At 38.5% G+C, this 19,658-nt stretch overlaps 1 protein-coding gene across 2 annotated transcripts in view; it reads left to right on the top strand.

The window, feature by feature from the left end:
* The first annotated feature begins 14,092 nt into the window (after positions 1-14,092).
* The window catches only part of cacna1ia (calcium voltage-gated channel subunit alpha1 Ia), a 520,467-nt gene continuing 514,901 nt past the window's right edge, over positions 14,093-19,658 (top strand). For both annotated transcript variants that reach the window (XM_061885398.1, XM_061885399.1), the window contains exon 1: positions 14,093-14,688. The gene's annotated coding sequence lies outside the window, so the exon portion shown is untranslated. The remainder of the gene's footprint in view (positions 14,689-19,658) is intronic.

Genomic DNA, 19,658 nt, shown 5'->3' on the forward strand with positions numbered 1-19,658 from the left:
AGGAAGAAAAAAAAAAAAATCAGCAATGTGGTAAAGCCGCAATAAATGAAACACAACATGGCGAGGGATGAGTGCACTATAGCAGCAGCTAATGAGGATATTAGTAAACAAAAAAACTATTTATATATTTGTAGCTGGTCAAATGTAGTGAAACACTAACGTAGTATCAGTGCTGTGTCGATACAGGTAGTGAGTAGTGTTGTCCCGATACCAATATTTTGGTACCGGTAACAAAATTATTTCGATACATTTCTTAATAAAAAGAAACCACAGACAATTGCATTTTTGGCTTTATTTGAACAAAAAAGTACATTAAAAATTGCAAGTTTGTCCTTAAACAAAATAATGAACATACTAGACAACTTGTTTTTTAGTAGTAAGTAAACAAACAAAGGTTCCTAATTTAGTCTGCTGATATATGCAGTAACATATTGTGTCATTTTCCCTTCTATTATCATGTCAACATTATTAAGGACAACAGGTAGAAAATGTCTTAAAATTTAATAATCACTTATTCTTCTGTTGTTTGGATACTTTGCATTAGTTTTGGACGATACCACAAATTTAGGTATCGATTCGATACCAAGTCGTTACAGGATCAAACATTGGTCATATTCAAAGTCCTCATGTGTCCAGGGACGTATTTCATGAGTTTATAAACATAATATACATTTTAAAAAAACGAAAGAAGATGTTGTGATGCCAAAAAATACTGGCGTAATCATAATAGAATTGACTAGATACGCTCCTGTACTTGGTATCATTACAGTGGATGTCAGGTCTGGATCCACCAATGGTGTTTGTTTACATTCTGACACCGGTGAGCTGCGGTGTGTAGTGAAACATGTTTAGCTATTCCTCGTCTAGCAGCAATGATACTTGTAAGAAACATACTTTATTTGTCGCCATGGAGATGAGGATTAGCGATTTAGAAGTAGCGAAAACACTGCAGCCATGTCTTTAAGCACCTCTTCCTGAGGGCGTTTCAGTGTAATAACTTCACCTTTATTTTTAATTTTTAAGCCAAAATGCGTCTGTTCTCCCTTTTTTGTCTACACACCGTGTTTGCTTGTAATTAGTTTGTGATTTTGCGCTGCCGAACATGCTCCTCTGCTCGTAAACCAGCATGGAAACGACGTGAGGACGGCAGGGGGCGCCGTCGGTCCCATGACCGTCACTTTTCACAGGCGGTATAGAACTGAATATGATTCATTATTATCGCGGTACTACACTAATACCGTACAACCCTAGTAGTGAGTGTGCCATACACTCGCTGAGCAGTCATTACCATCACTAACGTACACACTTTTTACGACAACGCAAGTGACTCCCCTTTCCTCTCCTGCTTGCTTCTTTGTTTTGTCTTGTCTTAACTTTCTTGTTGCCTCTTTTTGCACTGCTTTCCAAATCTAAACATTGGAACTATTTAACTGGCCTCAACAAAATGGACAAGGTCTTGGGTTTGGGGGAACATGCTGGCATGACGAAGCGATTGTTGCTGGACACACGACGGACTTTTGGGAGAAGAAGGAGGGCCGCGTGCCTGGCGACAATTTTCTGTCGAGGACGTGAAGATATCCACCTATTCGGAATTATGACAACAGGACATCTGCTGATTGGAGTAAGCGTTGCTCTGGTTTGTCAACAAATTGGAAGTTGCTGGCAGTCTTCAAAGTAGCCCAAAGCTGCCAAAAATGATTGGAGGATGCGGGAAGAACTGTGGATTACATCGGACTGTCTACCCCGCAGTTTTTGAGGACCAGTCATAGACAATTTAGAGTGAAAAGAAAATAATATTTTTACTCGCATACAAAATCATTCTAACTTGGATTGTTTCCCCGGCTGCGAGACTCTCCCGAAGAACAGCGCAGCGAAGACACAACAAACTCCCTTCTTGTCTCTCATGGACACAAACCTGTTGTTGTTGACTTTGGACTAGCGATTGAACAATACATCATGGCCGCGGAACAGAGACACACTGCGGGCTTACACACACACACATCCACAAAAAATATACGGCACACATACCCCCCCCCCCCCCAACCCAACACCCTCGACGCAAATCCCGTAGGGGTGATGAATGGATGGTCAGCGCCTGAGAGCTGCGGCCTACCACCATGACCTTTGAACTACCTTCCCTCTGTTGCTAGATATCTCGAGATGTATGTTGTAATATGTATATGTGCTTTGCTATGGAGGTTCTTTCTCACTCCAGACAGTCTGGATTGTATTTTTTTACTCATCCTTCCCCAGCGTTTACCTTTCTCCCATCTTTTACGGGGCGCCTTATGGCGACCCATCAGCGTTCTTGTTCTGTAACCCTGTACACTATTTGTTTGTCTACTCTTGAACAGGTTTGTGCTGAAAACAAAGTTTCGTTGTACTTGTGCAATGACAATAAAGTCCTATCCTATCCTATCCTATCCTATCCTATCCTATCCTATCCTTCCTCCATTGTAAGAATTAAATCCATCAAACAACGAGTGAGCATTTAAATCCATTCAGAACGCGACAAGAAACATGTACATGTGCTTTGCTATGGAGTTTTTTTCCGACTCCAGACTGGGCCCCCATAGGAGCCCAGTCTAGATTGTATTTTTTTACTCATCCTTCCCCAGCGTTTACCTTTTTCCCATCTTTTACGGGTTGCCTTATACCGACCAATCAGCGTTCTTGTTCTGTAACCCTGTTTGTCTACTCTTGAACAGGTTTGTGCTGAAAACATAGTTTCGTTGTACTTGTGCAATGACAATAAATACCTATCCTATCCTATCCTATCCTACTTATCCTATCCTATCCTATCCTATCCTATCCTTCCTCCATTGTAAGAATTAAATCCATCAAAAAATAACGAGTGAGCATTCAAATCCATTTAGAACGCAACAAGAAAAATGTATATGTGCTTTGCTATGGAGGTTTTTTTCCCACTCCAGATTGGGCCCCCTTAGGAGCCCAGTCTAGATTGTATTTTTTTACTCATCATTCCCCAGCGTTTACCTTTTTCCCATCTTTTACGGGTCGCCTTATGGCGACCAATCAGCGTTCTTGTTCTGTAACCCTGTTTGTCTACTCTTGAACAGGTTTTGTGCTGAAAACATAGTTTCGTTGTACTTGTGCAATGACAATAAATACCTATCCTATCCTATCCTATCCTACTTATCCTATCCTATCCTATCCTATCCTATCCTTCCTCCATTGTAAGAATTAAATCCATCAAAAAATAACGAGTGAGCATTCAAATCCATTTAGAACGCAACAAGAAAAATGTATATGTGCTTTGCTATGGAGGTTTTTTTCCCACTCCAGATTGGGCCCCCTTAGGAGCCCAGTCTAGATTGTATTTTTTTACTCATCATTCCCCAGCGTTTACCTTTTTCCCATCTTTTACGGGGCGCCTTATGGCGCCCCATCGGCGTTCTTGTTCTGTAACCCTGTTTTTCTACTCTTGAACAGGTTTGTGCTGAAAACATAGTTTCGTTGTACTTGAGCAATGACAATAAAGACCTATCCTATCCTATCCTATCCTATCCTATCCTATCCTATCCTATCCTATCCCATCCTACCTATCCTATCCCATCCTATCCTACCTATCCTATCCTATCCTATCCTATCCTTCCTCCATTGTAAGAATTAAATCCATCAAACAACAACGAGTGAACATTTAAATCCATTTAGAACGCAACAAGAAAAATGTATATGTGCTTTGCTATGGAGGTTTTTTCCCACTCCAGACTGGGCCCCCTTAGGGGTATTAGTATTTTTTTACTCATCCTTCCCCAGCGTTTACCTTTTTCCCATCTTTTACGGGGCGCCTTATGGCGACCCATCAGCGTTCTTGTTCTGTAACCCTGTTTGTCTACTCTTGAACAGGTTTGTGCTGAAAACATAGTTTCGTTGTACTTGAGCAATGACAATAAAGACCTATCCTATCCTATCCTATCCTATCCTATCCTACCTATCCTATCCCATCCTATCCTACCTATCCTATCCTATCCTATCCTTCCTCCATTGTAAGAATTAAATCCATCAAACAACAACGAGTGAACATTTAAATCCATTTAGAACGCAACAAGAAAAATGTATATGTGCTTTGCTATGGAGGTTTTTTCCCACTCCAGACTGGGCCCCCTTAGGGGTATTAGTATTTTTTTACTCATCCTTCCCCAGCGTTTACCTTTTTCCCATCTTTTACAGGGCGCCTTATGGCGACCCATCAGCGTTCTTGTTCTGTAACCCTGTACACTGTTTGTTTGTCTAATCTTGAACAGGTTTGTGCTGAAAACAAAGTTTTGTTGTACTTGTGCAATGACAATAAAGACCTATCCTATCCTATTCTATCCAATCCGATCCAATCCTATCCTATCCTATCCTATCCTTCCTCCATTGTAAGAATTAAATCCATCAAACAACAACGAGTGAACATTATATCCATTCAGAACGCAACAAGAAAAATGTATATGTGCTTTGCTATGGAGGTTTTTTCCCACTCCAGACTGGGCCCCCTTAGGAGCCCAGTCTAGATTGTATTTTTTTACTCATCCTTCCCCAGCGTTTACCTTTTTCCCATCTTTTACGGGGCGCCTTATGGCGACCCATCAGCGTTCTTGTTCTGTAACCCTGTTTGTCTACTCTTGAACAGGTTTGTGCTGAAAACATAGTTTTGTTGTACTTGTGCAATGACAATAAAGACCTATCCTATCCTATCTTATCCTATCCTATCCTATCCTATCCTATCCTACCTATCCTATCCTATCCTATCCTATCCTTCCTCCATTGTAAGAATTAAATCCATCAAACAACAACGAGTGAGCATTTAAATCCATTCAGAACGCAACAAGAAAAATGTATATGTGCTTTGCTATGGAGGTTTTTTTCCCACTCCAGACTGGGCCCCCTTAGGAGCCCAGTCTAGATTGTATTTTTTTACTCATCCTTCCCCAGCGTTTACCTTTTTCCCATCTTTTACAGGGCGCCTTATGGCGACCCATCAGCGTTCTTGTTCTGTAACCCTGTACACTGTTTGTTTGTCTAATCTTGAACAGGTTTGTGCTGAAAACAAAGTTTTGTTGTACTTGTGCAATGACAATAAAGACCTATCCTATCTTATTCTATCCAATACGATCCAATCCTATCCTATCCTATCCTTCCTCCATTGTAAGAATTAAATCCATCAAACAACAACGAGTGAGCATTTAAATCCATTCAGAATGCAACAAGAAAAATGTATATGTGCTTTGCTATGGAGGTTTTTTCCCACTCCAGACTGGGCCCCCTTAGGAGCCCAGTCTAGATTGTATTTTTTTACTCATCCTTCCCCAGCGTTTACCTTTTTCCCATCTTTTACGGGGCGCCTTATGGCGACCCATCAGCGTTCTTGTTCTGTAATCCTGTTTGTCTACTCTTGAACAGGTTTGTGCTGAAAACATAGTTTCGTTGTACTTGTGCAATGACAATAAAGACCTATCCTATCCTATCTTATCCTATCCTATCCAATCCTACCTATCCTATCCTATCCTATCCTTCCTCCATTGTAAGAATTAAATCCATCAAACAACAACGAGTGAGCATTTAAATCCATTCAGAACGCAACAAGAAAAATGTATATGTGCTTTGCTGTGGAGGTTTTTTTCCCACTCCAGACTGGGCCCCCTTAGGAGCCCAGTCTAGATTGTATTTTTTTACTCATCCTTCCCCAGCGTTTACCTTTTTCCCATCTTTTACGAGGCGCCTTATGGCGACCCATCAGCGTTCTTGTTCTGTAACCCTGTACACTGTTGGTTTGTCTAATCTTGAACAGGTTTGTGCTGAAAACAAAGTTTCGTTTTACTTGTGCAATGACAATAAAATACCTATCCTATCCTATCCTATCCTTCCTCCATTGTAAGAATTAAATCCATCAAACAACAACGAGTGAGCATTTAAATCCATTCAGAACGCAACAAGAAAAATGTATATGTGCTTTGCTATGGAGGTTGTTTTCCCACTCCAGACTGGGCCCCCTTAGGAGCCCAGTGTAGATTGTATTTTTTTACTCATCCTTCCCCAGCGTTTACCTTTTTCCCATCTTTTACGGGGCGCCTTATGGCGACCCATCAGCGTTCTTGTTCTGTAAGCCTGTTTGTCTACTCTTGAACAGGTTTGTTCTGAAAACATAGTTTCGTTGTACTTGTGCAATGACAATAAAGACCTATCCTATCCTATCCTATCCTATCCTATCCTATCCTATCCTATCATTCCTCCATTGTAAGAATTAAATCCATCAAACAACAATGAGTGACCATTTAAATCCATTCAGAACGCAACAAGAAAAATTTGTTCTTTATCTTTTTGCATCAACTGGAATGAAAGCAATAACAAGCACATCATGTATTATATCCTTTTTTTTTACTGCCCCCTAATACAGCGATGCCATGTATTTTATTCGCACTCTTAAAAATTCTATGGCGTAAAAGTTTACATGACAGTCCGGCATTAACTCACCGCCGATGTTTTAGCACAAATTGAAAGAAAAGCTGCGATGGTAAATCAGTCACATATCAATAGTTAATCACCCCCCGGATGGACTAATAGGCTGTGGTGGCTTGATTGTCATCATTAAAATATGCACGTTACCTAACTTTGCCTTTACTCTGCACCGTGCCTGCTAATTGCCCGACCCGAGCATTGTATTCCCGCTAAGTGCCGAGCCAGACAAAGCACACAGTCAGCAAATACAACCCCCCCACCCCTTTTCTTTCACTTCTAACTGTGCTCCCTTAACCTCAATTATTCACAACTTATGAATAACGCACTTCACCTCAAGCCGGCAAGTGTTTTTTTTTTTTTGCACGCGGTGCTGTGAATTAGTCATCGCCGCACAATGGCAAAACATACACTTTTCATGCCTCTCCTCCACAGGGTTTGGAAAGTGCCGCGTCGGCTGTCAATACGCGTGAAGATTCCAACTGCCGGGCCAACATGTGTGCTTTGAGCCTGAAGGGGCTCTTTTTTAGCGGAAACTGACTTAGCGTGTGGAGTCATGTGGTCATGTTTAATGGATCCTCTCAATCCCTGCCGCCTCACTCTCTTCTGCACGCTCCCACTATGGAACGCTGTTTGTAAACAACTACAGTTTTACTCCATAGGAATACAAACATTGAGACGCAATGGACCCAAAAACCAGTGAAGTTGGTGTGAATGGTAAATAAAAAAACAGAATATAATGATTTCAAATCCTTTTCAACCTTTATTTAATTGAATAGACTGCAAAGACAAGATACTTAATGTTCGAACTGGGGAACGTTGTTATTTTTTGCAAATATTAGCTCATTTGGAAATTCATGCATGTAATATGTTTCAAAAAAGCTAGCATAAGTGGCAAAAAAGACTGAAAAGGTTGAGGAATGCTCATCAAACACTTATTTGGAACATCCCACAGGTGAAAGGTCTAATTGGGAACAGGTGGGTGCCATGGTTGGGTGTAAAAGCAGCTTCCATGAAATGCTCAGTCATTCACAAACAAGGATGGGGCGAGAGTCACCACTTTGTGAACAAATGCGTGTTTAAGAACAATATTTCTCAATGAGATTTTGCAGGGAATTTAGGGATTTCACCATCCACGGTCTGTAATATCATCCAAAGTATCACACGGTGCGCGCATAGTGATGCGCGTTTTGTCACCCCAAGATGCAAGAGGACCAGATCGGACGAGAATGGCAAATAAGAGCTCAAGTTTAATACACAAAAAATAAGATAACGCTGGTACAAAACAGGCAAAGAAAGCGCATGCCAATGCACTGTAAGCTAAAGCTAAACTAGCACTGAGAACAGAGTCCAAAAAGTAGCGTGCCGAGCGCACGGGAAGCTAAGATAAAACTTAGCACGGAAAAAGACATAGGAAGATAACCACGTGAACGTTGCCTATAGAAAACAAGAGATCCAGGCTGAACAAAGGGAGAAGGCAGGCTTACTGGTCGCAATCAGAAAACAGGTGCGTGTCTAAAAACAAGTGGCAGGTGGAACAAATATGAAACCATGGAGACAAGATAAATAATGAAGTGCCAAACCAGGGATTGGATGAGTCCAAAAACAAACAAGAAACACAATAAGGTTCGTTCATAAAATCTGGAGAAATCACTGCATGTAAGTGATGATATTACGGACCTTAGATCCCTCAGGCGGTACTACATCAAAACGTGAGATCAGTGTGTATAGGATATCACCACATGGGCTCCGGAACACTTCAGAAAACCACTGTCAGTAACTACAGTTTGTCGCTACATCTGTAAGTGCAAGTTAAAAGTCTACTATGCAAAGCCAAAGCCATTTATCAACAACACCCACCATCGCTGCCGGCTTCGCTGGACCCGAGCTCATCTAAGATGGACTGATGCAAAGTGGAAAAGTGTGCTGTGGTCTGACAAGTTCACGTTTCAAATTGTTTTTGGAAACTGTGGACGTTATGTCCTACAGAACAAAGAGGAAAAAAAACACCTGGATTGTTATAGGCGCAAAGTTCAAAAGCCAGCATCTGTGATGGCATGCGGGTGTATTAGTGCCCAAGGCATGGGTCACTTACAAAACTGTAAAGGCACCATTAATGCTGAAAGGTACATACAGGTTTTAGAGGAACATATGTTGCCATCCAAGCAAAGTTATCATGGACGCCCCTGCTTATTTCAGCAAGACAATGCCAGGCCACGTGTTACAACAGCGTGGCTTCATAGTAAAAGAGTACTAGACTGGCCTGCCTGGAGTCAAGACCTGTCTCCCATTGAAAATGTGTGACGCATTATGAAGCCTAAAATACCACAACTTAGACCCCTGACTTTTGAAAAACTTACGCTATACATCAAGCAAGAATGGGAGAGAATTTCACCTGAAAAGCATCAAAAATTGGTTTCCTCAGTTCCCAAACGTTTACTGTATGTTGTTAAAAGGAAAGGCCATGTAACACAGTAGTAAAAATGCCCCTGTGCCCCAAAAAAAATTAAGATTCTCAGTTTGAACATTAAATATCTTGTCTTTGCAGTCTATTCAATTGAATATAAGTTGAAAAGGATTTGCAAATCATTGAATGCTGTTTTATTTATGATTTACACAACGTGCCAACTTTGCTGGTTTTGGGTTTTGTGTGTGTATATATATATATATATATATATATATATATATATATATATATATATATATATATATATATATATATACATATATATATATACATATATATATATATAAAACACACTGTCTGTTTGCACAGTCACCAAATAAAACACAGAATAGTGCTCGAAGAAACGATGATGGGTGTTGATAAATCACATTGCACGTGCTAAATCCCTATATTTGCATTTTCTTCTACCAGTACTGTGGGTCTTTTGATTATCTTTTGTAAATTAATCGAGAAAGGGACACATAATGGATTGCATGCCGTATTCTGCCCACATAACAGACACAATCCACGCTTCATCCCCGTTTAAACCGGAATAGCAACTGTTAGCGCTTTTTCGGCAAAACAGCTCATTTGACATCTGAAGCAGCAAATGCACATAGCTTGAACTTGCGATCTGTAGACGTCCCGATCGATGTCCCGCCTGCTGATTGCATCATATAGCCTCAAAAAATAAAATGGGTTTTCAATCAATCAATCAATCAATGTTTACTTATATAGCCCTAAATCACTAGTGTCTCAAAGGGCTGCACAAACCACAACACAAACCACTACGACATCCTTTTCTTCACTTTCTCCCAGGTGTTCACATATGATGATGTAGAACATGTAAAATTTGGGCTTGGCGATATACCCGTGTTATAGTTAATACAGACTATATATTTGAGACAATACCGGCATACCGGTATCTTTTGACATGCCTTTGTTACGGCCGTTAGCAGGTGCCCAGCAGACATCGTAGCTCCGGTGGCTGGCGGGTTCTCGCCAACCGGAGCAGTGTTAGTTTAGTTTTAGTTGTAGTCTTTTGAGGAAAATGTATTTTAGTTTTAGTCATAGTTTAGTCAATCTAAATGAATTTAATTTTAGGTCAGTTTTAGTCGACGAAATTCCTAAACCTTTTTGTCGAATAAAATTGCAGTAAATTTTGTTGATTGAAACATAAAGTACAATGGACAACGTATCTTTGATGTTGTCTTGAACGCACATTTATCGATAGTTAATGCAGAGCATCTCAAAAACAAAATTCACAACAAGAACTGCACTCCGTGATGGAAATTGGAAAAAAAATAATCGCTGTTGAAATTATCGTTAAGTGCACCAGTACACCTGGTCAATCTGCACACTGACTTCTCTAAAGTGTGTCCCAGTTTCATGTCAATATTCTTCTTCTTTTATATCATTTCTATGTGTGTCCTTTTCATAACTTAAACACACAGCTTTTGTAAAAATATTCACTTTGGGGGTTGCCTTTCGCACACTTTTTTTGTTCTAAACCACGCAGGACAAGGAGACCTGATTACGCGCGTGCGTGCACGTGTCGCCTCCAATCACAACTGTGAGCTGCTGGTGCTGCTAAATGTGATAAACACGCATCATTAAATATGCAATCCGGCGTGCAAGACGGGATATTCTGTTTTTTTCCCCCCTCCCTCTCACACACACATTGGACGACTGCACATGGAGAAGCCAAATGTTTTTTTGTTGTTGTTTTTTTTTTATAATGCAACATCTAACTGGTTTAAGACTTTAGGTAAAAAGGTGGACTTTATTTTTGCGCGCTTTTTTCTTTCCATCAGGTAGCTCCCCATCTCTCGTACACACACACACACACACACACACACACACACACACACACACACACACACACACACACACACACATTCTTGTATTTCTTACCTTCTTGAGACCTCCAAAAAATGCCTACCTCTTTAGGACCAGCCTTTCTAGATATATAAAGATGTGTATTTACAACATTAATAACATGTACGTTCTATGCAAATATAAAAAAGCCGGTTGTGAAAAATTAGTTTAAAATTTTACAAGAAAAAAGTCACAGTTTCACAAGAACAATTTTGAATTTTGGCAGTACTGTAATACAAGTCATACTTTTACTCAACGGAAGTCCACATTTTACAAGAAATACTGAACAGTTGTGCGATATTATGAGAAAAGTTGGAATTTTACTCAATGACAGTCGCAATTTTACAAAAAAACCTTAAAATGTTGTCAATTGTATGAAAAGAGTGGTAATTTTACTCGACAAAAGTCACAATTTAATCAGGAAAATTAAAAATTTTGGCAATATTACAATAATAATCAGAATTTTAGTTGGCAAAATGATGACATCATTTTACTCAAAAAAGTTCACTATTTTACCAGAACAACAAAAAAATTGTCAATAATGTGATAAAAGTCAGAATGTTATATGACAAATGTTACCATTTTGCATTAAAAGCAACACTTTTACATAAAGAAGACATTATTTCACGAGAAAATATTGCAATATTACAGAAACAGAAAGAATAAGAGAAATTGTTCCCAATTTTATAAGAACAAAGTAGACCAAATGTGAGAAAAAGACTGCTTTTAGTTAATTATTTTTAATCTTCGTTACCTACTTCAAGATATTACAGTATAAATGGGTTGTACTTGTATAGCATGTCTCTATATACGTATTCATTTTTTTTTTAAATACATTTTGGCCAGAGGGGACGCATTTCAATTTCTTACACACACTTGTTATTTCATATGTTGACCAGAGAGGGAGCACTTTTAAAACCGACAGCCAATTTGAAAAAAATCCTTGTCTTTTGGGACCACCCTAATTTTGATATATTTCACCACCGGGGGGTGCAAATGAGACATTGTCTATTAGATGCAATGGTTTTCCGTATTGGGACCATGATTTATGTTCTAACTTTTTCACCGGTCCTCGTAAGGAAGATACTGTTCCTCGTTGATGTCTCAAGAAGGGTAGGAATACAAGAACACACACGAAAGGTAGGAATACAAGAACACACACACACACACACACACACACACACACACGCACACACACGTTTTTGTATTTTTTACCTTCTTGAGACCTCCAAAAAATGCCTACCCCTAGGACTACCCATTCTGGATATATAACAATGTGTATTTACAATGTTAACAATATATACATACTCTGCAAATATAAAAAAGCCTGTTGTGAAAAGTTGGAAAAGGTCACAGTTTCACAACAAAAACTTAGAATTTTGGCAATCTTATAATAAAAGTCGTCATTTTACTCAACGGAAATACAAATTCTACGAGAAAAACTGAACATTTGTGCGATATTATGAGAAAAGTTGGAATTTTACTCAATAACAGTCACAGTTTTACAAGAAAAGCTTAAAATGTTGTCAATTTTATGAAAAGAGTCGGAATTTTACTCGACAAAAGTCATCATTTTATAAGGAAATTTAAAAATTTTGGAAATATAATAATAATAATCTGAATTTTCGTTGGCAAAATGATGACAAAAGTCATCATTTTACTCAAAAAGTTCACTATTTTACAAGAACAACAAAGCAATTGGCAACATTGTGATAACAGTAAGAATGCTTTATGACAAATGTCCCTATTTTGCATCAAAAAGCAACATTTTTACATAAAAAATACATAATTTCACGAGAAAATATTGCAATATTACAGAAACAGAAAGAATAAGGGACTTTTTTCCCAATTTCATAAGAACAAAGTTGACACAATGTGAGAAAAAGACTGCATTTAGTTAATTTATTTTGGGGGGAATCTTTTTGTTTGTATTATTTTTTTTAATCTTTGTTTCCTACTTGAAGTTATTACAGTATGTCTCTATATACATATTCATTTTTTTTTTTATACATTTTGGCCAGAGGGGACACATTTCAATTTCTTACACACACTTGTTATTTCATATGTTGACCAGAGGGGAACACTTTTAAAAGCGACACACAGTCAATTTGAAAAATCCTTCCTTTTTTGGGACCACCCAAATCTTGATAGATTTCACCACCAGGGGTGCAAATGAGACATTCTCTTCTAGATGCAATGATTTTCCTTATTGGATCTATAATTTATGTCCTAACTTGTTCACCGGTCCTCATATGTAAGGTACTTTTCCTAGAAACACACATACACACACACACACACACGCAAACACACACACACACATTCTCGTATTCGTTACCTTCTTGATTCCTCCCAAAAAAATAACTACCTCTTTAGGAGCACCCATTCTAGATATATAAAGATGTGTATTTACAACAATAATAATATATACATACTTTTTACATCAACAAAAGTCACAAATCTATAAGGAAACTTAAACATTTTGGCAATATTATAATAATAATAAAAATTTTACTTGGCAAAATGATGACACAAGTCACCATTTTACTCAAAAAAAAAAAGTCACTATTTTACAAGAACAACAAAAAATTGGCAATATTGTGATAAAAGTCAGAATTTTATATGACAAATGTCACCATTTTGCATTAAAAAGTAATACTTTCACATAAAAAGGTCATAATTTTACAAGAAAATATTGCAATATTACAGAAACAGAAAGATGAGAAATTGTCCTCAATTTTATAAGAACAAAGTCGACACAATGTGAGAAAAAGACTGCTTTTAGTTCATTTATTTTGGGGGAATTTTTTTTGTTTGTAATTGTTTTTTTAATCTTCATTACATACTTCAAGATATTACAGTATGTCTCATTTTTTATTAAAAAAAAATACATTTTGGCCAGAGGGGACCCATTTAAATTTCTTACACACACTTGTTATTTCATATGTTGACCAGAGGGGAGCACTTTTAAAACTGACACACAGTCAATTTGAATGAACCTTCCTTTTTGAGTCCGCCCTAATTTTGATAGATTTCACCACCAGGGGGTGCAAACGAGACATTCTCTACTAGATGCAATGGTTTTCTGTATTGGGACCATGATTTATGTCCTAACTTGTTCACCGGTCCTCATATGGAAGATACTTTTCCTTGACGATGTCTCAAGAAGGGTGGAAATACAAGAACACACACACACAGACACACACACACACACACACACACACACAGACACACACACACACAAACACACACACACCCTCTCCTCGACCCCCCTTTCTCTCTCACAGAGAACTGCATTACGCACGGAGAGGTTCTGCCGTGGGAACTATTTTCTCCGAGGAGATGCTGAGATTACGCACGATGAAGTGAAAAGGCACTTGAACGCCTCACGGAAGACACCTGCGCAAATTGCTCCAACACTAAAGGAAATGCGTTTCTTTCTTTTTTTTTCTTTTTCTTTTTTTCCCCTTCTGTCTTGCAGCGTGTTCAAGCAACGTGAGTGTGGAAAAGGGGCGGAAAAAGTGCCCCCCAAAATTCCTCGGCGGCTTTTAAAGTCGTAATATTGATTACCTTCTCTCAGAATGAGCCCACCACCCTCCTATACAACTTGGTCAGGTGGGGAGATCTTATTGGACATGTGAGTCCAAAAAAAAAAAAAGAGAACCATTGCGCACCAGACAGAGCCACAGAGGGGCTGCAGTGTGCAAAAAAATAAATTAAAAAATCCAAATTTCCCAGCCGAGCTTGTGCACACAACATCTCGACGACTGGAGGATGGACAAAATGTCATCACATGGACTGCTAATGGCCACAGGATACTGATTCTTCATGGTTGGTGCCACAAGACCTCAGCTGGATTGTCCAGTCATTCCTGGACACCCTCTTCGCTTTTAATGCCAGTCAAGGTAAGTTTGACCCATTTTTTTTTTTTAGGAATCACATTCATGCCCACGCAGACTTACATATGTGGCTGCTGCTGAATGTGGAGCACAACATCCAACACTGGTGTTTAATGGTGGACTTGCACACAAGTTGAAGGTGTCAGAGAGCAGTGTTTTTCAACCTTTTTTGAACCAAGGCACATTTTTTGCGTTGACAAAAATCCAGAGGCACCTCACCAACAGAAATCGTTACAAAAATGAAACTCAGTTGACATCAAAAAGTAGTTGTCGCAATTGTTGAAGAGGGGTCACCAATCTTTTTGAAACCAAGAGCTACTTCTTGGGTGCTGATTAATGCGAAGGGCTACCAGTTGGATACACACTTAAATAAATTGCCAGAAATAGCCAATTTGCTCAATTTACCTTTAATAAATAAATCTATATATATAAAAAAATGGGTGTTTCTGTCTGTGATTCCGTCGTAATTTTTTTTTTTCCTTTTACGGAAAGTTTTTTGTAGAGAATAAATGATTAAAAAAAACACTTAATTGAACAGTTTAAAAGAGAAGAAAACAGGAAAAAAATGAAAATTTAATTTTGAAACATAGTTTATCTTCAATTTTCAACCAAAAAAAATTAAGAGAAAAACTAGCTAATTCGAATATTTTGGGAAAAATTTAAAAAATAATTTATGGAACATCATTAGTAATTTTTCCTGATTAAGATTAATTTTGGAATTTTAATGACATGTTTTAAATAGGTTAAAATATAATCTGCACTTTGTTAGAATATATAATAAATTGGACCAAGCTATATTTCTAACAAAGACAAATCCATATATCTTCTAGATTTTCCAGAAAAATTTTAAAAGAAATTCAAAAGACTTTGAAATAAGATTTAAATTTGATTCTACAGATTTTCTAGATTTGTCAGAATATTTTTTTTAAATTTTAATCATAATGAGTTTGAAGAAATATTTCACAAATATTCCTCATCAAAAAAACAGAAGCTAAAATGAAGAATTAAATTAAAATGTATTATTCGTTACAATAAAACAAAAAAATACTTGAACATTGATTTAAATTGTCAGGAAAGAAGAGGAAGGAATATAAAAGGTAAAAAGGTATATGTGTTTAAAAATTCTAAAATCATTTTTAAGGTTGTATTTTTTTCTCTAAAATTGTCTTTCTGAAAGTTATAAGAAGAAAAGTGAAAAAATAAATGAATTTATTTAAACAAGTGAAGACAAAGTCTTTAAAATATTTTCTTGGATTTTGAAATTCTATTTGAGTTTTGTCTCTCTTAAAATTAAAAATGTTGAGCAAAGCGAGACCAGCTTGCTGGTAAATAAATACAATTTTAAAAAAAAAGAGGCAGCTCACTGGCAAGTGCTGCTATTTGAGCTATTTTTAGAACAGGCCAGCGGGCGACTCATCTGGTCCTTACGGGCTACCTGGTGCCCGCGGGCACCGCGTTGGTGACCCCTGTATTAAACCATAACCAACATGCATCAATATAGGTCTTGTCTCAAAGTAGGTGTACTGTCACCACCGGTCACATCACCCCCTGACTTATTTGGAGCTTGTTGCTGTTTTCCAGTGTGAAGTGTTTTACTTCTTGTCTTGCGCTCCTATTTTGGTGGCTTTTTCTCGTTTTTTGGTATTCTCCTGTAGCAGTTTCATGTCTTCCTTTGAGCAATATTTCCCACATCAACTTTGTTTTAGCAATCAAGAATATTTCAGTTGTTTTTATCCTTTTTTGTGGGGACATTGTTGATTGTCATGTCATGTTCGGATGTAAATTGTACATCCACAGTAAGTCTTTGCTGTCATCCAGCATTCTGTTTTTGTTTACTTTGTAACCAGTTCAGTTGAAGTTTTTTTCTGCATAGCCTTCCCTAAGCTTCAATGCCTTTTCTTAGAGGCACTCACCTTTTGTTTATTTTTTGATTCAAGCAATTGGACACCTTTTACCTGCACACTGCCTCCCGCCGTTTCCAATGTCTACAAAGCAATTAGCTACCGGCTGCCACCTACTAATATGGAAGTGTATTATACGGTTACTCTGCACCGACACTCAACAACAACACATCATTTGCAGACTATAATTACTGCTTTGCAAAAAAATATTTTTAGCCCAAATAGGTGAAATTACATAATCTCCCACGGCTGACCAGACTGTACCTCACGGCACACCTGTGTGCCGCGGCACAGTGGTTGAAAAACACTGTCATAGACGGTCAGCCTGCATGTTTTTGTTTATTCCACATAGACGTAACTCGGTCTAATGTCAGTGCAGTTCTGCATTATCTGCAAATATGCACATTGAGAAACATTACTTATAGCCAATGCAGTTTTTGTGTGGGTAGTCAAGACAAATCCAACAGTTTTGTGACCAGGCAGTTGGGTTCAATGGTGCTGTCCATGGTGCTGGACTTTTTTGCCACTGTTCCCAAAATAGAGTGGGGGATATTTTCTTTACTTGTGTCCACGCCGATCACTCAAAGTGTGTTTGTATAGCCCCTGATCACCAGTGTCTCAAAGGGCTGCACAAGCTATAGATCCCACATCAGGACAAAAAAAAAACTCAACCCGATGGGATACAATGAGAAACCTTGGAGGGGACCGCAGATGTGGGGACCCTTAGAGTAATGGACGTCGCGTGGATCTAGTTCAGTGGTGTCAAACGTACGACCCGAGGGCAGGATCCAGCACGGGAACAGGTTTTATCCGGCCAGCGGGATGAGTTTGCTAAGTATAAAAATGACCCTGAAATTTCTGAATGAAAGAAACTGCTGTTCTAAATGTGTCCACTGGATGTCTCAATAGCAATTCTTTGTATCTTTGTAGATGATGCTAAAAATAATTTTCTACCACTTATTCCCTTCGGAGTTGGGGGGGGGGGGGGGGGGGGGGCGCTGGTGCCTATCTCAGCTACAATCGGGCGGAAGGCGGGTTACACCCTGGACAAGTCGCCACCTAATCGCAGATAGACAGACAATATTTACACTCACATTCACACACTAGGGCCAATTTAGTGTTGCCAATCAACCTATCCCCAGGTGCATGTCTTTGGAGGTGGGAGGAAGCCGGAGTACCCGGAGGGAACCCACGCAGTCACGGGGACAACATGCAAACTCCACACAGAAAGATCCCGAGCCTGGGATTGAACTCAGGACTTCTCAGGACCTTCGTATTGTGAGGCAGACGCACTAACCCTTCCTCCACCGTGCTTCCCCATGATGCTATATATGTAAAACAAATAAATAAACCACATGAAATCAGTTGAGGAAAATGATCAAACTACATACATAACATACTGTAATTTAATTTTCATACACTTATTTTATCTTGATAGATTGAAAATTAACACCAATGAGTCGACTGATGAACATTATCACATCATTTAATCAGAAAATATGAATAACGACAAATACAGTATGTACACTATTAACCGCAATAGGTAATTGTAAAAACAAACAAACAACAACATTATGATTTGTACAATTTCAGCATGTGCTTGTTCTATTTTTTAAACAAAGAAAACAATCTGAAGTTGTGTTTATTTTTAAGTTATCGCCCCGTGATTTTACCAGTCCGGCCCACTTGGGAGTAGATTTTTAAAATGAGTTTGACACCCCTGATCTAGTTAATAGTGTGAGAGTCCAGTCCATATTGGGGCCAGTGGGGGGGTCATCTTGAGTGGAGACTGGTCAGCAGCGCAGACACATCCTTAACTGATGCCCAGATAAGTGGTCCACCCCGGGTCCTGACTTTGAACAGCTAGCGCTTCATCTGTGGTCACCTAATGCTTCATCCGTGGTCACCTAACAACCTCTCCATGCAGGAGAGGGGGGGCATAGCAGAAAAGAGGCGGCAGGTCAACTGGTCTAAAAGGGGGGTTGATTTAAACGCTAGCGTATACAAATTAGTTTTAACATGGGACTTAAATGCTTCTACTGAGTGGCGGGCCGTGCGTTTCCCACCTAGTCCGAATTCAATGATTACCTCTCAAAATACTATAATTGTTGTCACCACATGACAATTACTGGAGAAATACTATACAGGAACCCATTTATGCTCTACTGGGCATTGGAACACATCAACAGTGATCAAAACGGGTTATTTTCTGGCGCATTTAAAAAACAATTAAACGCATCAGCAATTAAAACAGAAGGCCTTGCTGGCCCTGACGGCACACCACTGGTCCACACTCTTCTGTACTGGTCTCAAACTCAAGGCCCGGGGGCCAAATCTGGCCCACCACATCATGTTATATGGCCGGAGAAAGCCTGGAAATAATTGTGCGTTATTAAAGTACTTTATCTTCCACTTTGACATTAAGACAATACATGTACTGCATGCAATTGCTTATAATTTAAACGTATGTATTTGCTAATAATAAAAGAGAATATTATATTATCATATATTCCAAAAAAGTGTTTGCTAAAATAAAGATGACTACTTAAAGGTCTGCTTGACTTAGGTTTCCAAAGCAAGTTATCCATATACTGTATATCATATTTATTCTTATATCTTTATTTTTGTTACAAAATAAATATTACCTGCAGTTTGGCCATCGTCTCTGCATCCTGGAGTCACGACCAACAACATCCACATCAGAATGTTACATATCATACAAAGTGTGAACAAATCAATACATACACTGACAGCAATGGTCCCAAGTTTAGTATCAAAATATTGTCAATGTTATCAATCAACCGATCAAAGTTTATTTAGCTAGCCCTTAATCACAAGTGTCTCAAAGGGCTGCACAAGCATCAATGACATCCTCAATATTACAATGTTTAGATTTATATTTTCAATTTTCATGAAATATTTTTAAATTTTTTTATTGTGTACTTAAAGACAACTCAAAAACATAGTTTTTGTTTTTTGATTTTTGCAAAATGACATTATAATAGAGGAAGAAGAAAATGATTTACATAATAATTGGAGCTGGGATATGCTCCAACACCCCCGCCACCCTGAGAA

This window comes from Nerophis ophidion, linkage group LG23 (genome assembly GCF_033978795.1).
Source record: "Nerophis ophidion isolate RoL-2023_Sa linkage group LG23, RoL_Noph_v1.0, whole genome shotgun sequence".
In the NCBI taxonomy this organism is placed as follows: domain Eukaryota; kingdom Metazoa; phylum Chordata; class Actinopteri; order Syngnathiformes; family Syngnathidae; genus Nerophis; species Nerophis ophidion.